Source organism: Macaca nemestrina, chromosome 3 (assembly GCF_043159975.1).
Source record: "Macaca nemestrina isolate mMacNem1 chromosome 3, mMacNem.hap1, whole genome shotgun sequence".
NCBI classification, from domain to species: Eukaryota; Metazoa; Chordata; class Mammalia; order Primates; family Cercopithecidae; genus Macaca; species Macaca nemestrina.
The window spans coordinates 165,885,986-165,910,133 of NC_092127.1; positions in this window are offsets into that span (position 1 = coordinate 165,885,986).

The following is a 24,148-nucleotide window of genomic DNA, read 5'->3' on the forward strand; positions in this document are numbered from 1 at the left end:
GCAGCCATTCTGGTGGCACTTGAGGAGCCCTTCAGCCTGCCTGGGCACCGTGGGAGCCCTTCTCTGGGCTGGCTGAGGCCGGAGCCTCCTCCCTCTGCTTGCAGGGAGGTGTGGAGGGAGAAGCAAGGGAAGGAACCAGGACTGCACTTGCCGGCTGGTGTGAATTTTGGCAGGCATGGGCACGGGCGGAGTGGCCTGCAGGCACCGCCGACCCAGGGCAGTTAGGGGCTTAGCACCCGAGCCAGCAGCTGTGGAGGTTGTGCCGGGTCCCCCAGCAGTGCCCACCAGACAGCACTGCACTCAAATTCTCCCAGGGCCTTACCTGCTTCCCCCCGGGACAGGGCTAGGAACCTGCAGCCCACCATGTCCGAGCTCCCCCACTGTGGTGGGCTCCCCTGTGGCCTGAGCCTCCCCAGGGGCCCTGCCCCCTGCTCTGTGGTGCCTGGTCCCATCTACAGCCCAAGGGCTGAGCAGTGCAGGCGCGGCTGGGGACTGGGGGCAGGCAGCTCCCCTTGCAGCCCGGGCGAGATCCACTGGGTGAAGCCAGCTGAGCTCCTGAACTGCATGGGGACTTGGAGAACTTTTATATCTAGCTGGAGGATTGTATGTGCACCAATCAGCACTCTGTGACTCTGTGTCTAGCTCAAGGATTGTAAATGCACCAATCAGCACTCTGTATCTAGCTCAGGGTTTGTAAATACACCAATCAGTACTCTGTGTCTAGCTCAAGGTTTGTAAATGCACCAATGAACACTCTGTCAAAATGGACCAATCAGCTTTCTGTAAAGTGGACCTAACAACTCTCTGTAAAATGGACCAATCAGCAGGATGTGGGTAGGGCCAGATAAGGGAATAAAAGCAGGCTACCCCAGCAAGCCAGGGGCAACCCATTCGGGTACGCTTCCAGGCTGTGGAAGGTTTATTCTTTCACTCTTTGCAATAAATCTTGCTGCTGCTAGCACTTTGGATCCACGCTGCCTTTATGAGCTGTAGCACTCATCAGGAAGGTCTGCAGCTTCATTCCTGAAGCCAGCGAGACCACGAACCCACCAGAAGGAAGAAACTGCGGCCATATGTGAACATCTGAAGGAACAAACTCTGGACACACCATCTTTAAGAATTGTAACACTCACTGCGAGGTTCCACGGTTGCATTCTGGAAGTCAGTGAGACCCAGAACCCACCAATTCCAGACATAGAACTATGCATTTGATAAATATTACTATTTTGATTAGGTTTGTTATATAGCACAGTTGACCTCAAATAGGAAGACAGTTTGGGCATGTCTTTTCTAATCACACGAACCTTTTAAAAGCAGAGATTCTTTTCTAGGTGATCACAGAACAGAAGTCACAGAGATGAACTGTGTTCAGGCTGGAACAAATCAGACATCGACTCTTCTGAATTGCCAATGGAGAGAGACAGGCTCTAACAGCTAAAAGCAGTCTTTAACCAACAGCAGTGAGGGAAAAGAGGTGGGGGCGGATAATGGCAACACCAGGAAACAGACTTCTACTAACCACAGAAATGAACCTAGAAACAGATTTTTCCCCAGAACTTCCAGACAAAAACAGCCTGAGCAACGTCTTGATTTCAAGCTTGTGATAAACCTGAGCAGAGAACTAAGCCATATCATACCAGAATTCTGACCTCTAGAATTTTGATCTAAGACATGGATGTTGTTTAGTTTGTGGAAACTTATTATGCAGAAATAGAAAATTAGTGCATCCCCTATGTTTTCTCCCTTTATAGGAGGGAATGGTATGCACCTTGTATTTCTACATACTGCTCCTGATGAAAGGCTCTAAAGCTACAGAAATCAGTTTGGATTGTTTTATTGTCAGTGTGAATTAATTCACAGTTGGTTTCAAAGATAGTCAAGAGTAATAAAACATAATTATTTTCGTAAATATATGTTTTACATATTTTGAAGCCAGGTATCATTTTTTTTTCAACATTTCTGTTTCTACCTTTATTTTTTCTATTTAATCCTATGGTAAGAATTTAACAATCTCTTTATTGGCACCAACACTATAGAAAGATCTCATTTTGTCTGTCAGTCATTCCAGAAATATCTGTGCTACCCTTAAGGAATGATCTAAATTTACCTTTGTCTTCTAATTTAGGGCTTTCCAAATTTCTTTCCACATCATCTGTCTATATTTGTTCTTTAATTTTAAGAAAATTAGGAAACATATCTAATTATCATCAGAGTATGAGACATCTTTATTTTGGCAAAATCTGGTTAAATTTTATTTTCAAACAGATTAGTAGGAATGGCTTGTCTAATTAATAGTTTTGATATGGCATATTTTCTAAACATTTTATTTTTACTTGCATACAGATTCTGACTAAACAGCTAATATCTACTGTGGTACAAGAGCTTAACCACTCTGTAAGAACTAAGGAAGATTAAGTTGAAATATCTTACACTTAAGGATAACAACTAAATTAAAATTGTTATTAATATGCAAATATACGTAGATTTGTATGAAAATCATATTACATTTCAATTTCTTATGAGAAATTATGTGATTGATAATGAGTCATGAGCAAATCTGCTTTCCAGTAGACAAACTAGCAGTATCACCATTAATACCAATATTCATATTGTAATTATTGCAAAAATTTCAATCGGAAGCATCTCAAATAGATGTCTTGGAACAAGTTTACTTATAGGAAACATAAATGAAGAAAACAAAATAAACTTAACATCTTTCTTAAGGGATTTGAAACCTCATGAAGCCCATATGAATTCTAAACGAGAAACACAATAAGCCTTAATTAAATATTCTGCTGTGGTTTATTGTGGTAGAAATATGAATATAAGCTCAATTATGACATTTAATGTGACATATGCATTCATTTAAATTGAAGGAGGCCTCATGCATAAATGAATAATTTTACAGTTGAAAAGAATCTGCAGGTCTTCTAAGACATCTCTCTTAAAGACAGGGAAATAAGTCCATAGACTCAACCAACCAACCACAAATGTGGGCCTCATACTATTTAATGTGTGTACAGTGGATTTTCTACTCCATCATTCCAACTTCAGAAAAGTCAAAACTCCTTCTCCAAGAGATCTGTTGATCCACGACTCCCAAATCAGTGTTTTTAGCCCTGACCTCACATATAACTTTCAGACCAATATTTTCTTCTGTCCCTACAATATCTCCATATATTTGCTTTTCCATTTCCTCAAGCTCATGATGTGTATCACTGAAATTTTTTAAACTATATACTCCCATTTTATGGAACTTGTTGCATCACTGTGAATAAATAAGCACCTCGCAGTGGCAAGTTTGTTTGCATTACACAAAGCAAGTCACATTTTTGGCTTATTTAAAGCAGAAATTTTGGTCACAAGTTCAACTCTGGAATCCAGGTCTGAAGAAATATTATGGCATACCTAGCAGCAATATTTTGGGAAAATGAAAGGACTTCTTTTATTTGTAGTGTGCACCTCTCTTTCATTTGTTAAACAAATTCAGAGAATAAGGTTCAAAGCAACAGTTATTTCAGTATTTCATTTTCTTTTTGAGTAGGTAACCAACTTTCTATAGTCTCCAACACTAACTATTTTGAACCTTCAGAAACTCTTCTCATGTCTGAAGCACATGTGAATTCTTTCTGGAAGTCCTCATATGTTCTTGTGTAACAATGGATCTGTGCTCACCCCTTTATTAAGGGCATTTGGGATACTGTCTTTCTACCTAGGTCCATTATGTGCCCCTCATGGAAAAGGACTTTGAATTCTCACAAACACAGTGAAATACACCATAAATTATTATTGATTTCATTTTTTCTTGTAACATAATTTCTAAATAAGGAAAATAGTTTAAAATGACTACATAGATTATTTTCATTTTACTCCTGTTTTCTCTGCATCACTTCCTTTTTTTCTTTTTTTGTTTTACTTTATGTACTCCTCACAACTTATACAATTGACAGTACTTTATACTATGGTCACATGTCTCCTAGTAATTCAGTGAAGTTTGAAGGTCCTAAAATGTGCAAATTCCTGTGACAGACACTGTGTGGTGAAGATGAATAAGGTATGGTCTCTTCTCTGAAGAAGCCTACAGTCTAACATGAGGGTGGGCCAACTATGGAACATGAGGGTGGGCCAACTAAAGTCTGTGGGCCAAATCAAACACACTGCCTACTTTGGTAAATTAATTTTTATTGCAGTGCACCCATGACCATTTAATTACACATTTCCTATGGCTGTTTGCCAACACCACAATGACACAGTTGAACAGTTGTGTCAGAGACTGAATGGCCTGCCAAGTCTAATATGTTTACTATTTGACCTTTTACAGAAAAAGTTTGTCAACTCGTGACTTTGTAGGTATTATAGACACTGAAATATAAAAGCAAGGAAAATGTGAAACTGCGCTTGAAAATTTTAAGGAAGAGAGTGTTTAATTGTGATTATGTAAATGGAGGACAATTTTATGAGCACAATTTATGTGGATGCTAGAAAACCAGTAGGCTTTCAAGTGAAATAAATGAGCTGAAGAGAACGTACTGGTTACTGACAGTTTTGAAGTACTACCAAAGATAAAGCACATATTTCTATCAATTAATACTTAATTATGACATAGCAGTGGTGGAAGACTTTTCCAAAGCAATAATAGGAGTGTCATGGCAATTTTAAGATCTATTTTGGTTGCCAGTTATTTCTAGATGATGTCAATGTGATTACACGAATATCTTCTTAGAAGCCACATCAAGCCAGGCACGGTGACTCATGCCTGTAATGCCAGCACTTTGGGAGTCCAAGGCGAGCGAATCATGAAGTCAGGAGTTTGAGATCAGCCTGACCAGCATGGCATAAACCCAGTCTTTACTAAAAATACAAAAATTAACTGGGCGTGGTGGCGGGCGCCTGTAATTCCAGCTACTCAGGAGGCTGGGGCAGGAGAATCCCTTGAACCAGAAAGTGGAGGTTGCAGTGAACTGAAATCGCACCACTGCACTCCAGCCTGGGTGACAGAGAGAGACTGCATCTCAAAAAAAAAAAAAAAGAAAAAGAGAAAAGAAGCTACATCAAATACACACTAGATCTTATTTATTATTAGAGATTACATCAATTATTGGCATCAGCATTTAAATTTTTATATACAAAAATAAGAGTTTGTGTTGGTAAATATATGTTTGGACTTTTGAAATCTACGTGAAATATATTTAAATAAACTATTTACATAAATTTGCAGAAAATATCAAAGCACAACTATTGGGGAGAAAGAAAGGAAATATATAATTAGTGAGATGTTTTGAGTAAGTAGACATTTTTAAGGATGCCAATAATAGGTAAATATTTATAATGGTGCAATGGTCTAAACATACTTGCTGGAATCATGTAGTGAAACTAGTATTTTTCACTTTTGCTTAATTACCTATTGTCATTATTATTTTACTTAGCATGTTTTCTTCACTTTAAAATCTCACAGGATGGCCTTCCAATTAAGATTAAATATTTTAAGTCAGTGTGTCTTCTAATTTGTCTCCTGATTTTCATTTGACATTTAATTTTATGTTCATTTGTTTCCCAATAACTAAGGCTAAATTTTCATATGTTATATTTTATTTATAGTTTGCACACTAATAATTTACACAGCATTTCTTTTCATCAGTAGTTTTAGAACAAGAATAGCATGCAATAATAGGTTGCTTGTAGTATTAAGTTTAAATATGTAGGTTTCATATATAAATCATAGTCCTTATAAATTGGGGATAATCTTGAAATATTTTATTTTTTTGTTTCAATCCAAGTGGCTAATATGAAAACAAACCTTTGATAAGAATGAAGCTATTATCCTGGCATTGAGCTCATTTAGGTTCATTGGGGACAACAAATAATGCTATCTAATTAATTAGAATGACAGGAAACTGCATGACACATTTCTTATGGCTGGCTGGTTTAACATTCTAAAACCCTCCTGTTGATTAGAACTTGCATGTTTTAAATAGAAAAGGATGTTAGACATCCCATCTGTTGTGTAGCAGAGCTTCAGGAAAAAAATAAAAAAGGTACACTCAAGTCTTGATAAGTTCAAGTCAGCAGAACAAGAGAAATGTAACATGTTATCTGATACACAACGTAACAGGGGACTAATTGTTTACAAAATTCTTTTGTCTTCCATCTAGATGTAATTAAGAAATACAACTATTTGAAATTTTGGCAGTTTTACATGCAATTTACTCATGTGACAAACCTACACATGTACGCCCTGAACCTAAAATGAGTATAAAAATTTAAATTAATTTAGATTTTTAAATAAATACTGTCTGTCGTATTGTAGAACACCTGACCAAAGTTCAGAATTTTTCCTCCATCTATATGTGTATGACACAATTGAAGAAGCCCATTTGTTTACAGTGTTACACTCAGCACATCATGCTACAATATAGACTGTTAGATCTTCATCTCCAATTATGTGCATAGTTTGAAAGAAGTTTGTTAGAAAACAGTATACTTAAAAGTATATAATTCTATTTTATGACTAAAAACATTCATGGGAAATTCATGTAATGTTTTAAATATTTCATATATATTTGACAAGTATCCTGTTGAAAAATGAATTGACATATTGAAGTCCATCTGAAGAAGGCTGAATATAGATTTACAGTTTATTTGAGTGACATTATAGAGTCATCTAAAAAATGTGAATGTGTAAATATGCTATCTGTTACTTGGTTAGTCAAAACCAAAACTGAACCAAAATCCGTAATTATTTACCAGCAAGATTAGCTGGTGCTCAGGGAGAATCATTTATAATGTCTGTAAAACTCCCATACTCATAAAACTACTGATGAAATGTAACAATAAGCAAATTCTAAAAGTGAAACAAAAACAGTCTTTATACTTTCTTTCATTTCAATTCCATTGGAAATAATATTCTTCAGTTTGAAAATGGAAAGCACCCATCATTTAATGTTAGATTTGGCAATCCATGGCTAATTTGTAGCTCATATGCAAAGCAGAAACTACGACCAATACATAGATCAAGGACAGAAGCAAGGAAAGGATTTATCCCGGTATATAACGAAAGAAAAATAATGGAAAGGAAGTGCCACTAACAAAATTCCAGCTATTTAAGGCAATCCTGTCAAATACTATACATAACTTGAGATGAGACAAAAATGACATATCATCTATCAGAAAATAGAGCCAGATTAGAGTACCAAGATGTACATCATAAGTGTTCAAAAAAGGGATCTTATTGAAAACAACCATAAAGGATAGTAAAATAAAAACTGTAATCTAGGAAATAAATTAATGTGAAAGTAGTGGAAACAAAAGCACAATATATTTAGAGTCATAAATACTAAATAGTTACTTCCTGCACACTACACCAGCAATGGGTAGATCCTTTTTAAAGAGAGAATCAAAAGGAAGATGCCACTTTGATGAAGTATTTTGTGTCTTATTTGGAGTTGTATTTTCCTAACTCTGTTCTCTCTTCCAAATATATATTCTAAATGGTGACTTTGTCCTGATAAATATTTCTCAGATTTGTCTATGTTTTCTTTTTCAGTTCCACCAAGGAGACACTGAACTCCTCAGATACACTCATACCCCTCTATCATCTATTCTTTATTCCACACATAGAATGAAATCTTTAAAACAAAATCAGAAATGATCAGATCAATTAGTCTTCTGTTTTAAATCTTGACAATGCCGTCTTTGTTTTCTTAGAATAAAGGCCAAAATTATTAGTATAATCTACTTGAGGCTTCCCTGTGCTTGTCCCTGGCCACTTCTTGGATATAAGCACGTGCAATGGAGAATAAAACAGTAAGAACTGTGGTTCAACTTCCAGCTCTGTCACTTTGTACCTACATATCCTGCGCAGTGTTCTCAACTCTTCTCTGAGCCTCCATATCAATATCTCTAAAATTGAAAAAGATATCTGACTTGAAGTACAACTCTGATGATTAGATATTGTAAGTGCAAAATGCTTGATTTCTAATAAAAAATAGCCAATCTCTATGCAGCACTTTCTAAATGAAGCTAAGTCTTAGAAGTTTTAATAACTTGATCAAAGCCACACGGTTAATAGATGATAGAGATGGGAATATCACACATACACACACACACACACACATACCCCCACACCCCCTCCTAACACACACACACAGTTGTTGTTGTTGTTGTTTTCCTAGCATGAATTGAAACCACCAACAGTGAAGATTTTGGGAGATGGGGAAGGGATTAGTATATAATAATTTAGTAAGTGACAACTACTAGCATTAGATTAATCTTCCTTCATTTCCTGTCCTTGAATATATTTCCTCTTTCTGTATTCACTTTCTAACTCTGCTGAACAAATTTTTAACATGGGCTCTGTGACCTTAATGTGTTTTTGATGACCCTTAGAAATGACAAGTGACATGTGTACTATATAGCCTTAAAAAAGAAAAAAGGAAAGGTGTGTCTGCTTAGGAGTCAGCACCCTAAGTGATTTTTGATCACACAGAGCTCAGTACACTGCATCTTGTTGTCAATATTAGAAATACAATCTGAAGGAAGATTTACATTGGTAAAAATATCGGTTAACTAAACTGGTATCTACTAGCTATTTACATAATCAAGCTCTCTCTCACACACACACATACACACACACCATGCTTCATCTATGAAACTTCATTCCTGGGGTGCAAGCTAGTGATAACTGAAATCCAGAAATAAATTCGACGTATTTGGAATTACAGCAGGAGGTTTATGTTGTGTATTTGTTTGTGTTTTTATTTTTAAGTAATCTACAAAAAGTCCTAAGAGGTGACCCTAAGTCAATAAGAAAGTGATGGATATGTCACACCCACTGAAGCTATTTTCAAGTGTTTTAGATTTCAAGAGTTGTAGGAATTCTATTTTGGTTTTTTGGATTTCACATAGATTCTATTTTGGACCCAAGCATTTCACAGGATGCTATTTTGGATTAAAAAAAAAAAAGCTTTACTTAGCTATTTAAAAATACACTAATTGAGCAAGGTAGGTGGATGTAAATTCAACCATGGCATTTGTGCATAGCACAGATCAAGACATTGTACATGCAAAATACAGTGTCTACACTTAGGATATGAACAGAGATGTATTTAAAATAGGTTTTGAATAAAAGGATATTATATAATACAACACTTGCCTGAAATTTTTTAATTTCTTTTTTCTTTCAGCTACTTAAATTATATTAACTCTTAAATGATATTCTAACACATAAACACTTGTCTCATTAATCAATTCTACAAAGAACATGTAATGTACATTTGAATCAGTTCAATGTACAATAGCTAAATTTTCAGTTATATGGTATTGCACAGGCAAAGCATAAGCATATCTAGTTTGGCTGCATTAAAATTCGACCCTTGCTATAGTCTGAAAAAAATGAATACTCTAGAAATTACCCAGCAATTGTGAACAAAGGTTCTGAACTATCTGTCTAAACTACAATTACCTATAAGAGTAAACTCTGTGGGTTATCTCCAGTCTCCACTTCAAAAATCTATTCTCAATCCTCTGCCCTTCTCTGAGGTGGTGATGAAGGGTTACTGATCCAATATGTTACATTACCAGGTTCCCTAACCAGTTGGATTTCAACATTAACTTTTTTTTTTCTTTTGAGCAGGGGTCTTGCTCTGTCACCCAGGCTGGAGTACAGTGGTACTATCTCTGCTCACTGCAACCTCCCCTTCTTGGACTCAAGTAATTCTTGTGTCTCAGCCTGCCCAGTAGCTGAGATTACAGGCGTGCACTACCATGCCTGGCTAATTTTTTGTATTTTAGTAGAGACGGGGTTTCACCATGTCACCCAGGCTGGCCTCAAACTCCTGAATTCAGTCAATCCGCCTGCCTCGGCTTCCCAGAATGTTAGGATTACAGGCAGGAGCTACCGTGCCCACCCTCATCTTTGACAATAATTGCATTCCTTCACAGCACCACAAGATGGCCTTTCCTTTAGCTCCCAGTATCATTAATCTCTGGTAACATAATTTCAGTCCTGGTAGAAGTAATGCTTCCCCAGTGCTGATGATGTCTGAGATCCTCAGCATCCCTTACATGCTCCCTTAACTTTGTCCATGCCTCTGTTTGAAATTCCTAACATTTGAACCACCTGTGAATTTTGTTTGCTTTGGTGATACTGACTGATATGTTCAGTGTATCCAGTTGATGACAATAATTTCGGACCTGCTCTTTGAAATAATTACACTGTAAACTAAAGAAAACTTAATCATATAAGAACAAGAATTCCACACTGGATTTCATAGCATTTTTCTAAGTAATGTATTGCTTAATACAGTCGAAAGACAGGCACTATCCTTGCAGACAATTATTTTTTATACACATATACTCAGATCTTATGTACATAGATCACCATTTATTTTAAGGTGAGACTCTTGTTTTCAAAGTGCAGTATGTAACTGATGCTTCTCTGCTTATCTTTTCCTTAGATACTAATAGGGGATTGCGGCCATCCTATTTTATCTTACTCTATAATTTCAGGGAGTTCACAGATAATGTTGTATAAGTTTTCTCCATGTCCAGTGACATTCCTTCATCTACCCTAGTCATGGTCAGTGCTGAATTCTTGAGGACCTACACAGTGTAATGTGCACGGGAGGTCTCTCCTGCCTGTGTGTGAATGATATTCTGACAACTACTGTCAATGGGCTAAAGCTTTCAATAGAACTCCTGTATGCACAGTAGTCTTCTGTCAATCAAAGCCATGCCTTACTGAGGAGACTGATCCTCTCCTTCACTTTGTGACTACTTTCTTATGTAACTAAAAAAGCAATATTGCTCAGGTTTTTTTTTTTTTTCTTTTTTTTTTTTTTTTTTTTTTTTTGAGACAGAGTCTCGCTCTGTCGCCCAGGCTGGAGTGCAGTGGCCGCATCTCAGCTCACTGCAAGCTCCGCCTCCCGGGTCTACGCCATTGCCATTCTCCTGCCTCAGCCTCCCGAGTAGCTGGGACTACAGGCGCCCGCCACCTCACCCGGCTAGTTTTTTGTATTTTTTAGTAGAGACGGGGTTTCACCGTATTAGCCAGGCTGGTCTCGATCTCCTGACCTTGTGATCCGCCCGTCTCGGCCTCCCAAAGTGCTGGGATTACAGGCTTGAGCCACTGCGCCCGGCCCTCAGGTTCTCAATCTATCACTAGAGTTCTGATAAATATAGCTCTTCCAGACATCCCATCTCATTTGCTTGGAGATTCATCAGAAATCAAGGAATTCAGGTTAAGGGCTGAATATACCAGATACATACCATTGGTTGTTCTTACCTTGTTTTTGTTTTCTTAAGTGTGTGTGTTTTGTTCCACCTGTTTTAACAAACCCTCATGCAAATTTTGACTCTGCTAACTGAGCTGACAAAACTTGCTTAGACCTAGCTGAACCCAAGGAATCCAGCTGAGACCATTTAACCTATACAAATTGAGGTAAAAGGGGTCAGAATCATGGAACCGTGTATTTAGGTGTTTTCTTCCTCTTGTTGGAAGTATAAAGATCATATTTGGGAACACTTTTGGAATTCTGTATGTATTAATTACATTAGAATCACATGGGCAATGCCTAAATTAATAATGGTAGATAGTTATTTCTTCTACCTGCATCACACACATGAGCAGAATTTATCCAGCTGATATTCATAATTTGTACTTATTTTTGGTTATCTTTATAACCAAAAATTCACTTTTAAATTTTAAATCCCCAACCTTTTTTTCACAAATTATGTTGAAATCCTATATAATTTTAGTGTATATCTTCATAAAATAGTGTTTATGTGTAATACTGTAGCTATTCAACTTTATCTCTAATTTTTTAGGCTAAAAAAATAGTTAGTTCCTTAAATATTTTCCAAACACCATGTTACAATTTTGGTTTTCAGAAGCTTAGATAATAAAATGGAATACAAGATGATAAATGAAATAAATTAGAACCTATTTAACTTTTTGATTCAAATTCTGAAAGAAAATTTTAAGATCAAATAAGAAACAATTTTATATTTAAAGCTCCTTTTGCAGCTATTAATCTTGAAGTGAATTCTTTGTATAATCACTGAAGCTGTCTTATTGCACAATGCTCTTTCAATCACCTACTCATAATCATGCACTTATTTTTATAAAAATTTTTTTTCTGGGCAATAATTTACTTTAAATCAAAAACTTTGTGGGACGGGACATGGAGAATGTTAAGAAGCAGCACTGGTGACTCTAATTCCTTCTAAAGTTCCTGTAGTATCTTCATAGATGGAGCTGGAAGCTATTATCCCTATCAAACTAAGGCCAGAACAGAACACCACACTGTATGTTCTCACTTATAAGTGAAAGCTAAATAGTGAGAAAAAAAAAAGGAAATAACAAACACTGGGGACTCCTTGAAGGTGGAAGGTGGGAGGAGGGAGACAATCAGAAAAAATAACTATCGGATACTAAGTTTAGTACCGGGTAATGAGATAATCTGTACACAAAACCCCTGTGACACATTTTCCTGTATTGAAAACTGCACGTTTCCCTGAACCTAAAAGCTAAAAAAGAAAGTTCAAGTAGTTTCTTTAAGCTGGAAATTATTTAACATTAGTCAAACAGAAACTATTTTACATTAGTCCTTATATTGCCAACACCTACCGCAGCACCTAGAGCAAAAAAGGTAAACAAATATCACATAAATTAAATCCACGACTTTTGTTAAATAAATAATGGGACTGATTGATTTCTTCGTCTCCCAGTTTCTCTTTGATGTGGCTTTTATCCTACTCAACATGCTTGTTTTATTCTCTGACATCTGAGAAATACATAAATTATCTTCTCCCTTTGCTCCCATAACCCATGACTCTTGATTTTTATCCTACCCCATAGGCCATTTATTTTTATTTTTATTTACTGGCTTTTCTTCTTATAAGTTTACAACTACTGTTACTATACTTCTTATAAGGTTATTGTAAGTCAAAACGGTTAAATAAATTGTTAAAATATTAAATGATATGCTGCAAAGTGAAGATATAAACTGAAGTGGTGATTCACTTCTCCAACATTTTTTTGTGTTTGTTGCATTTTTGGACTTAGCCTTCATACTTATCTAACATCTTCTTTATTGAATGAATGGATGAATGTATTTATTGAATGAATTTCTATAGTATAGTATTATTTGAATGAATTTATAGTATTTATTGAATGAATCAGTGAACGCCTGAGTGTGTAATATAGTCTCTCAGTTGAGAGAACATTAGAGGTTGTTTAATTTCTTAGTAGTTAAAATCACAAGTTTGGTGTATATGTGAGTGTGTGTGTGTGCGCGCGCGCGCAGACGCGCGCGTTCCGACTTGAACAATAAACGCGTCTATCACTGAAATTGTTGAAGTCCAGAGAATGTAAGAAACTTGTCCATTAGAAGTCTACCCACATTGGGTTAAATGAGCTCCTGAGATGTTTCATTGTTCCAAAAGAGGAGGTCTATTCCCTTGACTTGACCTAAGAAAATTCCCATTAAGTTAAGTGAAATAAGTCAGGCATAGAAAGACAAATATCACATGTTCTCACTCATATATGGGAGCTAAAATAATTGAATTAATGGAGATAGAGAGTAGATTGATGGTTACTAGAGGCTGGGAAGGGTAGTGGGGAGTGGGGGATAAAATAGAAATGGCTAATGGATACAAAATTACAGATAGAATGAATAAGATCTGGTATTTGGCAGCACAATATAAGTGATTATAGTTAACAATAATTTGCTGAATATTTTCAAATAGTTATGCTTGAGATGAAGGATACTCCAATTACCCTGATTGGATTATTACATATTGCATGCCTGTTTCCAAACATCCATGTACCACATTAACATATACAACTATTATGTACCCACAATAATTGAAAAAAAATTAAAAAGAAAATTATCTTTCAATGTTTATTTCCCTAGGATCGGTTTTCCTGGCAGGTCTGTTACGGACTAAACTGTGGGCAGACAAATGGATAAGGCGCCTTCACCCAGCTTTGCAGACATCGAGATGTCAGCAGCACACTGAGCTAAAGAGCAGTGTGACTATTGGTTAAAAAAAAACAATATAACATTCACATGTTCGCTGAAAGATTTGCTCATTTGAAAAAGGGAATTCTCTTAGTCCTAGAATAATTGGAAGAAAAGAAATTTATGGAACAAAGATTTAGAGGTCTCTTAGTAAGTGAAGACAAAATTCAGGAAAATGTAGACAATTACTCTGGTTATTATTCCATTTTTTCAATATCAAAAGAATAATGAGAATAAAACTATTATACATTTTCAAGCCACAGATTTAAACAGCAATACAATATTCCTAGATTTCCTTTGAGAGATGTGAGCGTCTCCAGATTTGAGTCTTTTGTTTGTACATTTATTCTTTTAGCATATAATAAGCATTTATAGTATAAACAATGGGTCAAGCACTGTGCAAGATATTTAAATACAAAATCAAATAAAATATAATTCATTATTGTTGAATTTGTGGTCTAGTGATGATACAGATATATAAATACATAATTATATTGAGATAAGTTTTAAAAGGGTACTATAAAATTAATTGTGACAACATAGAAGAGGAAGCAACAAATGTGCTATTTCATGCACAATTACAACCATTTTCTCTACTATTTCTCCCAGTCTAGATTTTTCTCTCAATGTTCATGTCCCAAATCCTTTTTCAAAATGATATGCCTTAATAAAAGAGCATTCATTTCAACATCTGGGACTTAATTAATTAAAATTCAATTTAACAAACAGAAACCAAATGCCTATTATGGAGACAGAGCAGTGCTAGTTATTATTTATACAACAACCCACACATAGAGGTCACCAGGAGCTTGAACCATATCTAGAGAGAAATATTGTTCTCAAAGAACTTAAATATGAGACTAATTTTCCTAACAGCTTGCACACAGAAAATAGTAGACAGGTTTTACTTAAACTAGGGAACATAGAAAAAAAAATTGTGTAATTATAAAACTGAAAGTGACCTGTGAGAACAGAGTCAGTGTTGGCAAATACCTTAGAAGAGTGCCTTGGAGGGGAAGGTTTTGTTCAAGCAAAGATAGAATGAAAAAGCACAGGACATGCTTACTTGATCAGTTACAGACAATTAAAGAGGTTACACAAGTGGAAGAGAGTTTAACACAAGAAAAGTTAGGAAAATCTGATTTGGTTTGGATGATTAAACACTTTGGACAACTTTGCATTTTGTTCGCTGTATAAATCAAAGGCAATGAAAGCTTTAATAAGTAGAATATCTTCTGCTTTAGGATGCCTTGAGAGGCAATGTATAGAGTACCTTATAGAAGTAAGGAATGTAGATCATATGATTTAAAAAGTGCAAATGATTAAAAATAAAATGTTGGAAAACATCTAATTGAAAGAATTAGATCAGGGAAACAATCCACCCATGAAACAGAGCACCCAGAGAGGAAATAAACAGACCAAAGCATTTTTGGCCATGTCTATATATCCAAGATTATGTTTTGATTCATCTATCATAGTTACCACCACTGGAAATGCTACTAATAGCCTTAGACTAATTAAATAACTTATGATCTACATTAATATTTAATTTCTTAAGCATAATTGAGTTAATTCTATTGAAATCAAATGTTCCAAACTGTTCGGTAACAAAATAGATTGGCATGTGTCATACCATCTGCACTATTTTTTTAAATAGACAATATAAAGAAAATTTGGTGGGTTCCTATGAAAAAGAAATCTGTAGTTCTGTCTTATAAAAAGAATGAAAATAATACAAGATGGTTTGACAACCTTTTGGTCTTTCTGCATGTAAACAAGTGACTATTGCCATTAGAAAATACAGTGGACTAAAATGCTTACCACTTTCTATTAAATTCCTGAAAGCAGTATAGGGCCAATAATCATTTATCATCAGTCTTGTTGTAAAATACAAAGAAAATATTTATCAATAATCATGCTTCTATCAAATGTATAAACACTAAATATAGATCAAGGGGTATATAAATGTCAAGAAAATTGGTACAAAATTTATTTCAGTACCTAGAACAGCTCCTGACATTACATTTCAATAAATATGCATTTAATGAATGAAAAATTGTATTTAAATAAATATGTATCAAATTAATGAATAAATTTATACTTCCTATGTACTTTTAATTAACTGCCTACACCATAGTAAGCATTTGGATTTTTGGATCTCCATCAAGGATGTACTGTTTAGGTTCATTACAACTCAGCTTATGTATTACCAATAGAGAGTAAACAACCTGATGACTTCACAGGGTCATTGCAAGAACAATGGAATTTAAGAACTGATGAAATATAACTGGAACTATTTTCTGCCTTTCACATTCAATAATGCTAATGATTCTTTCTTTTTGTTCCAACCCAAAACAATTTATACTAATCGAATTCTTATTGACTCAATGTTGCCAGTCAAACAATAGCTAACATTTACTCTAAAATAATTGTAATGTGAAAAATAAAAGGCTATATTGAAAATGCATTCTCTTATCATTTATATACTTGTACAAAAGATACTGTTAGAAATAGCACCAAATACCACATATGAAACAATCCAGTAGAAGCAAGAAAAATATGATTATGTTTGTTCATCCATCAGTTTGATCATTTTTTTTCACTCCCATTCTCTGTTTTTACTGGAAATGTGTTGACTTTTAAACTGTGTTTCTGTTTATTGTTTTGTTTTATTTTTCTCTGTTTAGGTCTGTTGTTACAGCAGAAAGTATCTTTCTGCCAAGATATAATCCTCTTGATTATTTTATTATTCACGTCCAGAAAATTTGATTTCAGTACTTCATAAAACCAGATATTTATAGAAATGCTAGCAACACTTTGATATGGAAATGGAATTGAATAGTGCTAGAAACTTGGAACAAAGAAGCAGGAATTACAATCAGTACATTAGTGTAAAATATAGAGTATGGTTGATGTGAAATGAATATACAAATGGACAATGGCCAGATAATATATAAAAATAGAGCTTTGACTCACAACCTCCAGAAATCTGCCCAGGAAACCAACCCCTTACTATGAAAACAATCCAGAAAGCCAGCCTATTATAAATCAGACTTGCAGGAAGCCAGATTGCTGTCTGTAGTGACAATAGACTAAACAGTAACCTCTATAACAATCATCTCAAAATAGTCACAAGCATTATTAATAATCGAAAGTTTCCTTAATTTTTGTTTCTGCTTCCAACTTGGGAAGAATCAGAGAAAGTAAGATACACACTCCTAACTGATTACATAAGGTGTCTCGCCTCTAGTTAGTTCACCTACAGCCTTCCCATGTCAACAACCACCAATCAGTGCATAAATAAATCCTTTCCTTTTTCCAGTGTGAATGTTTATCATTTCTATGCCTGCATTTGAGTTTTGCGCAAAATGTAAGTGAAGGTGGATGACTCCCTTGCCACAATAAGCTATGAATTAATACCCCTTGCTTTTCCCATTTGATTGGTCTTAGTGTGTGTGTGTGTGTGTGTGTGTGTGTGTGTGTGTGTGTGTGTTTTCGGCATTAAAGCTATGAAAGAAATTGTATAATTCAATGGGAATGGACACAGAAAGGAAAGAAGTACAATATACATGATGTAAAGTAAAGTGTGGAGAGTCTTACTTCTGGAGTCTTTAGTTTTTCATCTGCATGTGAAGAGTTCAAGTGAGACACTCATGAGTGGGCTTTTACTTACAGTTTCTCAAGAGGTGGCAGATAAAATAAAGTCCAAAGTGGTTGTCATGTGAAGGCTTGACTAGAGATGAAGGATCCCCTACCAAGAGGGCTCGCTCATGTTGACCAAGGACCTTGGTGTCTCACTGGTTGTTAGCAGAATGCCTTGTTTCCTTGTCGTGTGGGTCTCTCAGTCCTTGGTCTCTCACTGGTTTTTGGCAGAATGCCTTGTTTCCTTGTCAGGTTGGTTTCTCAGTAAGGCTGGTTGAATCCTCTGTGCAGCATAGCTGACTTTCTCAAGAGTGAGCGATCCTAGGTAGAGAAACGAAAGGAAGCCACATGCCTTTGGTGACCTGATCTCCAAAGTCAGACTCACCACTTTTGCTTTGCTCTATTTCTTAGAAATGAGTTAAAATCTAGCCCACACACATGGGAAGTGAATGTATATTCATTCCACTTTTTTCACGTCTGAAGATTTTGTGGATATATTTTAAACCACAATAAACTTTTGTTGTTGCTGGTTTCTATTGTTATTATTTTCTGTGGGGGAGACAGGGTCTCCCTCTGTCGCTGTGCGTGAGTGCAGTGGCACAACCATGGCTCACCATAGGCTTAACTTTCCTGGCTCAAGAAATCCTCCCACTCAGCCTGCTGAGTAGCTGGACTATAGGCATGACCCCCCACACCCTGTTAATTTTTTTTTTATATATATCATAGAGACAAGGTTTCACTATGTTGCCCAGGCTAGTCTCGAACTACTTGGTTTGAGTGATCCACCAGCCTTGAACTCCCAAAGTGCTGGGACACGATAAAGTTTTTACTGTCGTTATTAACTCACTCAATCTTTCCTAAAACTTCATAAAGTGGGCATAATAAATATCTCATTTTACAGATGAAGAAATGAAGCTCAAAAAGACTAAATAATTTGTTCTCACAACAAATGCATTGCAGAGCTACAATTTGGATTTAGGCAATTTAGTTTGTGAGTCTATGCTTTTAATTTTTATGTAAAACTGTCTTTCTGTCAACAATCTACACATCTCATTTTATAACAGATTACTTTTGAGTTCTGAGAACTTCTTTTTCCAGATTCATATCACCAGATATTCCTGCTTCTCAGGCTTCTTCTAGTCCTTTCTCCTATCTGCTGAAGCGGCACCCTTCCCTTGAAAGGTAAAAATAATTCCCAGTTTCTTTTTAGAACTTCGATCTCATTGCTTACTGGAGGAGTTACCTTGTTCAGTCAATAAAATATTTTCTCTTCTGATCATGTCCCTGTCTCTTGGGATAGAAAGAACTGAGCTCACGCATCTGTGAGGCAGGATTGAATGATCATATTTAGAGGTCCAAAACACTGAAGAGGTTATTGCTCAAAGAACATGATGAGATAGGTAGGAATGTTGGTTATTCAAAATAAAAACAATACTTAATCTTAAGCTATAGTAATGCAAGGAAATACCTAGCACTTTTTTTTCTGTTCCGTTTTGACCTCCATCAGTGCTTCTTTTTGAATTAGCAAATACTTTCATTTTGTTTTCATGGCTCCATTTTGTAAATGTTCTAAGCACACATTTGTCCTGACTCTTAAGTAAATCTAACACTGGAAAGAGATTTATGTCCCAAAGCGACACAGGCTCAGAACTCTGTCACTCTAATTTCTAAAGACCCACACCAGCAACAAGTATTATATCAATCGAATTGTGGGTTAATTAGGCAATTACTGATAATATTCTGGCAATGAGGGAAACATATTTTATAATCTAAAGTGCTGACATAAAACAATTGAGAACAAAATGGATATGAATAGCATTTCAATGTAAAATTCCTCATATATTTAGAAAAAGTATTTCAATCTGTGCAGAGATCCAATATTGCAACATTGTTACATTCAGCAAGGATAATTCTTTTCTTTTTAAGACATTTCTGAAATACTTTGTGTGCTACAAGCTTTTTTTAATTTCAAGAAAAAAATAAAAGAAGCTGTGACTGCTATAATACACCGGGAAATCAGAGTTGGAAACCAACCCTATAGATTTCCTAAAATAAAAATTACTAGGGAAAAGTTTTAAACAGTAAGGGTTTCAATGTGTTTTCTCTCTCTGTATATTAGAACATACACAGATCTTTCCAAATTAGCAACACTAAGACAAATACATAATTTCAATTTGTTTATGTTCTTCATTGATGATTATTTTAACAGTTTGCCAGTGTCTACTTGATGTCTGTTTGACAACAGGATTTCTCTTCCATCCAGTGATTTAAGTGAAACTTTCATGCAGCGTTGTTCAGATTTAGTTCTTAAAAAATCTCACATAAACCGATGTATCAGACACTATCACACTCATAATTTTGACCAGTTTGTCCTATTTTAATTGCTTTTGTGCCTTCTTTTCTAGCACATGGAATAATTTGAACAGTGTGGGAAATCTCTTAAGGAAGATTAGGCTAGGACCCTGAAGGCAGCTGATGCTAAAGTTAATATCAATTGTACACGTGGCCTGGAGATATCTCAGTCCAAACAGAGTGCTAGTTGAAGCTAGATGAGATTTTCTTTTTTCTTCAAAAACATATTTATGTATAACATAGGAATTAAGATATCTTTTTAACCTAATATTAAATTGGGCATGCATAGTCTCTGTCTTCTAGAAACCCAAAGAACAGCAAACCTCACCTATTTAAATTTGTGGCTACCACTTCAGTGGAGATGGCACACCTGTGGTTAAATGCAGTGATATTATTTATCTGGATACCCAAACTCTGTGACCTTTGATTGTCTTTTAGTTTATTAGTGAAGATGAGATGGCTGTATTTGAAAGAAAGAATGAAGGGAGATTGAATGAAAACTGCAGGCCTAGTATGTATGTCATCTCTTCCTTTATCTTAATTTCTTAGAAATGGCAGAGAACAGGGAGGGGAACATCACATGCCGGGGCCTGTTGGGGGATGGGGGCAAGAGGAAGGAGGTCATTAGGACAAATACCTAATACATGTGAGGCTTACAACCTAGATGACGGGGTGATGGGTGCAGCAAACCACCACGGCGCATGTATACCTATATAACAAACCTGCATGTTCTGCACATATATCCCAGAACTTAAAGTAAAATTAAAAATAAAGAATAAAAAAAAGAAATGGCAGAGAATGTTTTTAAGAAATATATCAAGAACGGTGCCAGAAAATAACTATTACCATCAATGGGTCACTTTTTTTTTTTTTTTTTTTTGAGAAATTCCTAAAGGATAAAAAGCAGATGGGAGCAGACAAATGGAGTAGAAAATCCATGAAATATGTGCAGCCTACAAGCTGGGTAGGCCTGCTGGGAAGAAGGAAGTGGTCAGGGGGAGTCCTGGGGCAATTGACAGAGTGCTGAACAGATGAACTGTCTTAGGCTCTGTTGGGTTTCTAAACACTCCACTCTACCTTGGATTCACTAAAGATCTCACTGCAGCAACACCTGCCTCTCTGACAGTCAAGTAGTCATGGGTGTTGGGGTCCAAGAGGCACAAAGAGGTCACAGATGGTGAGCAGTCCTAGGGAAGATAGAAACATCACAGCAAAAAGTGAGCTATGTGTCCCTGAGCATAGAACATTTCATTCTTACCCCATAACAGCAGAGACTATCCTTATAATCAGAATGTTTTCTTGTGGATACTTTTTCAGTGTTTAGATCGTTTATACTGGGAACACAATCCTTTGTAACTTATGTAATTAAAAATGTTTCAATTCCTGTGATTCTGGCTGGTATATTCTAATCTCAGCTCCCTTTCTTCCCTTCTCAGTCTTATGGTTTTATTCAACAAAATCCTGTTCCTTTCCCATAATTTATACTTTCCCAAACTGGATTATGCTAAACCACCAATATTTGAATGCCCTATTCAAATATTCAAATATTCAAATGCCCTATTGCGGGGCCCTAGTCTGTGTAAAGATGGGTCCTTATCTTTTCTGGTTATAAATATTAAATTATTTTTTACTTCAAGAAAGTAAGTCTGTGAATAGAGAGATTAAGAACTTCAGCCTAAGAGGTCATCTAAGTGCTAAAGGGAGAAGACCAGAGAGATTAGGGATTCATCTTACAAACAATTTGCTTTCAGCTCTAGGTTTTTAAGACCTGACTTTCTATTTCTTCTCTACTTTTGCTGGCTAGACCTGGTACATCATATATTTATGTCTTGGATCACACCGTGTTCATTTCAGACTGCCAACTTCCATGGCAGAGGCTCTGCTTAATCTTGGTAAGTGATTGAACTGCTCATGTGTCATGAGGGCCTGATTTGAAATATAGTGACACAGAATAAATTCAGCCATTTCTAGAACTTTCTTTAGCAGTGGGAGTGCCACACTTTGAAACATTAACACAACCCAACAGTGCAGAGCTGTTCCTCTTTACCGTGCGAGTCCCCTGCTGTTGTGTTATTTCTATACTCTGCATTCACAGCTTTGTTTTCCTTTTGAGACCACACTGTATTTCCCATTCTTTAGTCCTATTTTAGAAAATTTTAGAATCAGTGTAACGAGCATACCTATGATGTCCAAAACAACATTAAATGCAGCAACGTTTCTTTAAATGAAATATTATGGGGAAGTCCAATGTGAGAAATGTTTAGAAGTAGTAGTTCCCTGGCTGATGGAAAAGTGGAAACACAAACTTTCTACTCTCTTCTGCTACTCAGCCTTTCTGAGTATCTCCATGGAGCCCTTCCATCCAGAGGCAGTGATCTCCCCCATCTTTAGTAAAGACTACACACAGTGCAGGTCCCCAAGGGACCACTAGTTCTTTCTTGGTGTATCAAAGTTAAATCTTGTCATTGTGAGTGACAATGTTAAGTGAGTATTTTATGTTAAAAAAAACCCTCAGGTACAGACTACAACTTAAAAATGAATTAATAATACAAATGAGTTTGTATGTGCATTTCTTTATTCCTTTAAGATTTAATTCATCCACCAAACAAATCTTTGGAAGTATCTACTTTTGTCAGGCAGAGCTGTAGTCACTGGGCAGAAAAAAAGAAATTGCTGAAGCTTTCTGTGCCTGAGGCATTTACATCTATTATATTGTTCCTACAGTGGACCAAGATTGAGCAGACAGATTACATGTGAACCCTACTTTGACCATGCCCTTTAAGAAATAAGTATAAAAAGGGTTTCTCCCACCTTTACACGGATGCACCATCTACCAAAGAGTTAACATTTGTATCCTCAAAAGTAATGACAATGAATTCTTTTCCATTCATACTTACACAGGACAATGGTGTGCGCCCTTGAGTCTGAGAGTGCCCCTGTCTGGCAGCAGAGATTGGAGGTCAATAGCATTAAGACATACTCTGGTTAGTGAAGGAAGTCTCAACCCAAGGTTGCGAGCCAAGTAGAAAACTACAAGGCATTCTAATTTTAAAACAATGAACTGCGCTCTTAATTATTTGTTGCAGCTTGAAGAAAAAAGATGAGACTTCAGCTGACTCTGCTTTTTTGTCAGGTGCAACTTGGATTTGTAGAACTTAGATCCCTGATACAGCTTTTTAGTCAGACTGTGACACCTTTTTGTGTGTAATGTAAGTAATTTTTCATTTGCTTGTAAGCTCAGAAATACCGTGTCTCTTGAATTCAGAAAGCATGTAGATTTATAATTTCATTTATTTCCATACTTGAGTGTTAATGCAGAATATAAATAATTCTTTAGATTATTTAAAGTCTTTAAAATATATCTTCAGTATTTCAATAGCATCTTTAAAATTTCCACAGACCAATAGAAAAAATAAAGTAGAAATATTTCCTTCTATTTTTAGGTAATTTTTTTTTTCATCTTACAAGATAAATATAAAGGATCAAAGGAAAAAGGAGACATGGTTAGAGTCTATTTCTGAATCTGTACATGTGTTTCTTCCATATGACTATCTCATGCTCAACTATGCAATGACATTGTCAGCAGTTATCTTTCTGCTCCCTTCCCAACTTGTACAATTCAGAATCATGAATTTGTCTTTGACTATATGCACAGAATCATGTTATTGTTGGGTCAAAATTAACCTAATGCAGATAAAACCCCAAGTATGTGAGGGCTCCGGTGGTGTTCCTCAGGTTTAATGCAGTACATGCGGCAGAGTGAAATGGCAGAGGGGTTCTGGAAATTCAAATAGGAACTACAAATTTGACTTGCTTGCTTCTAGCAAACTAAGGAGTGGTCTTCCCACTAACAATATTTTTTGTAACAAGCCTTAGATTTGAGAGAAAAGCAGGGCTAGGGATAAGGTTGACAATAACAACAGCAATTGCCACAAAGCATGATTAATAAGGAATGATCAGTTTACAGTGTTACATCTCCTTGGTGCAATTAAAGTGCATATTGTGAATTTATATTAAAGGCACTGTTGGGAGTATTTCCGTCAGAATGTTTTAACCTTGGGATCAGGTTTGAAGAAGTAGCAGGTATAAGGTGACATAAGCAACAAAAACTAACTCCACATAGGCCCAGTATG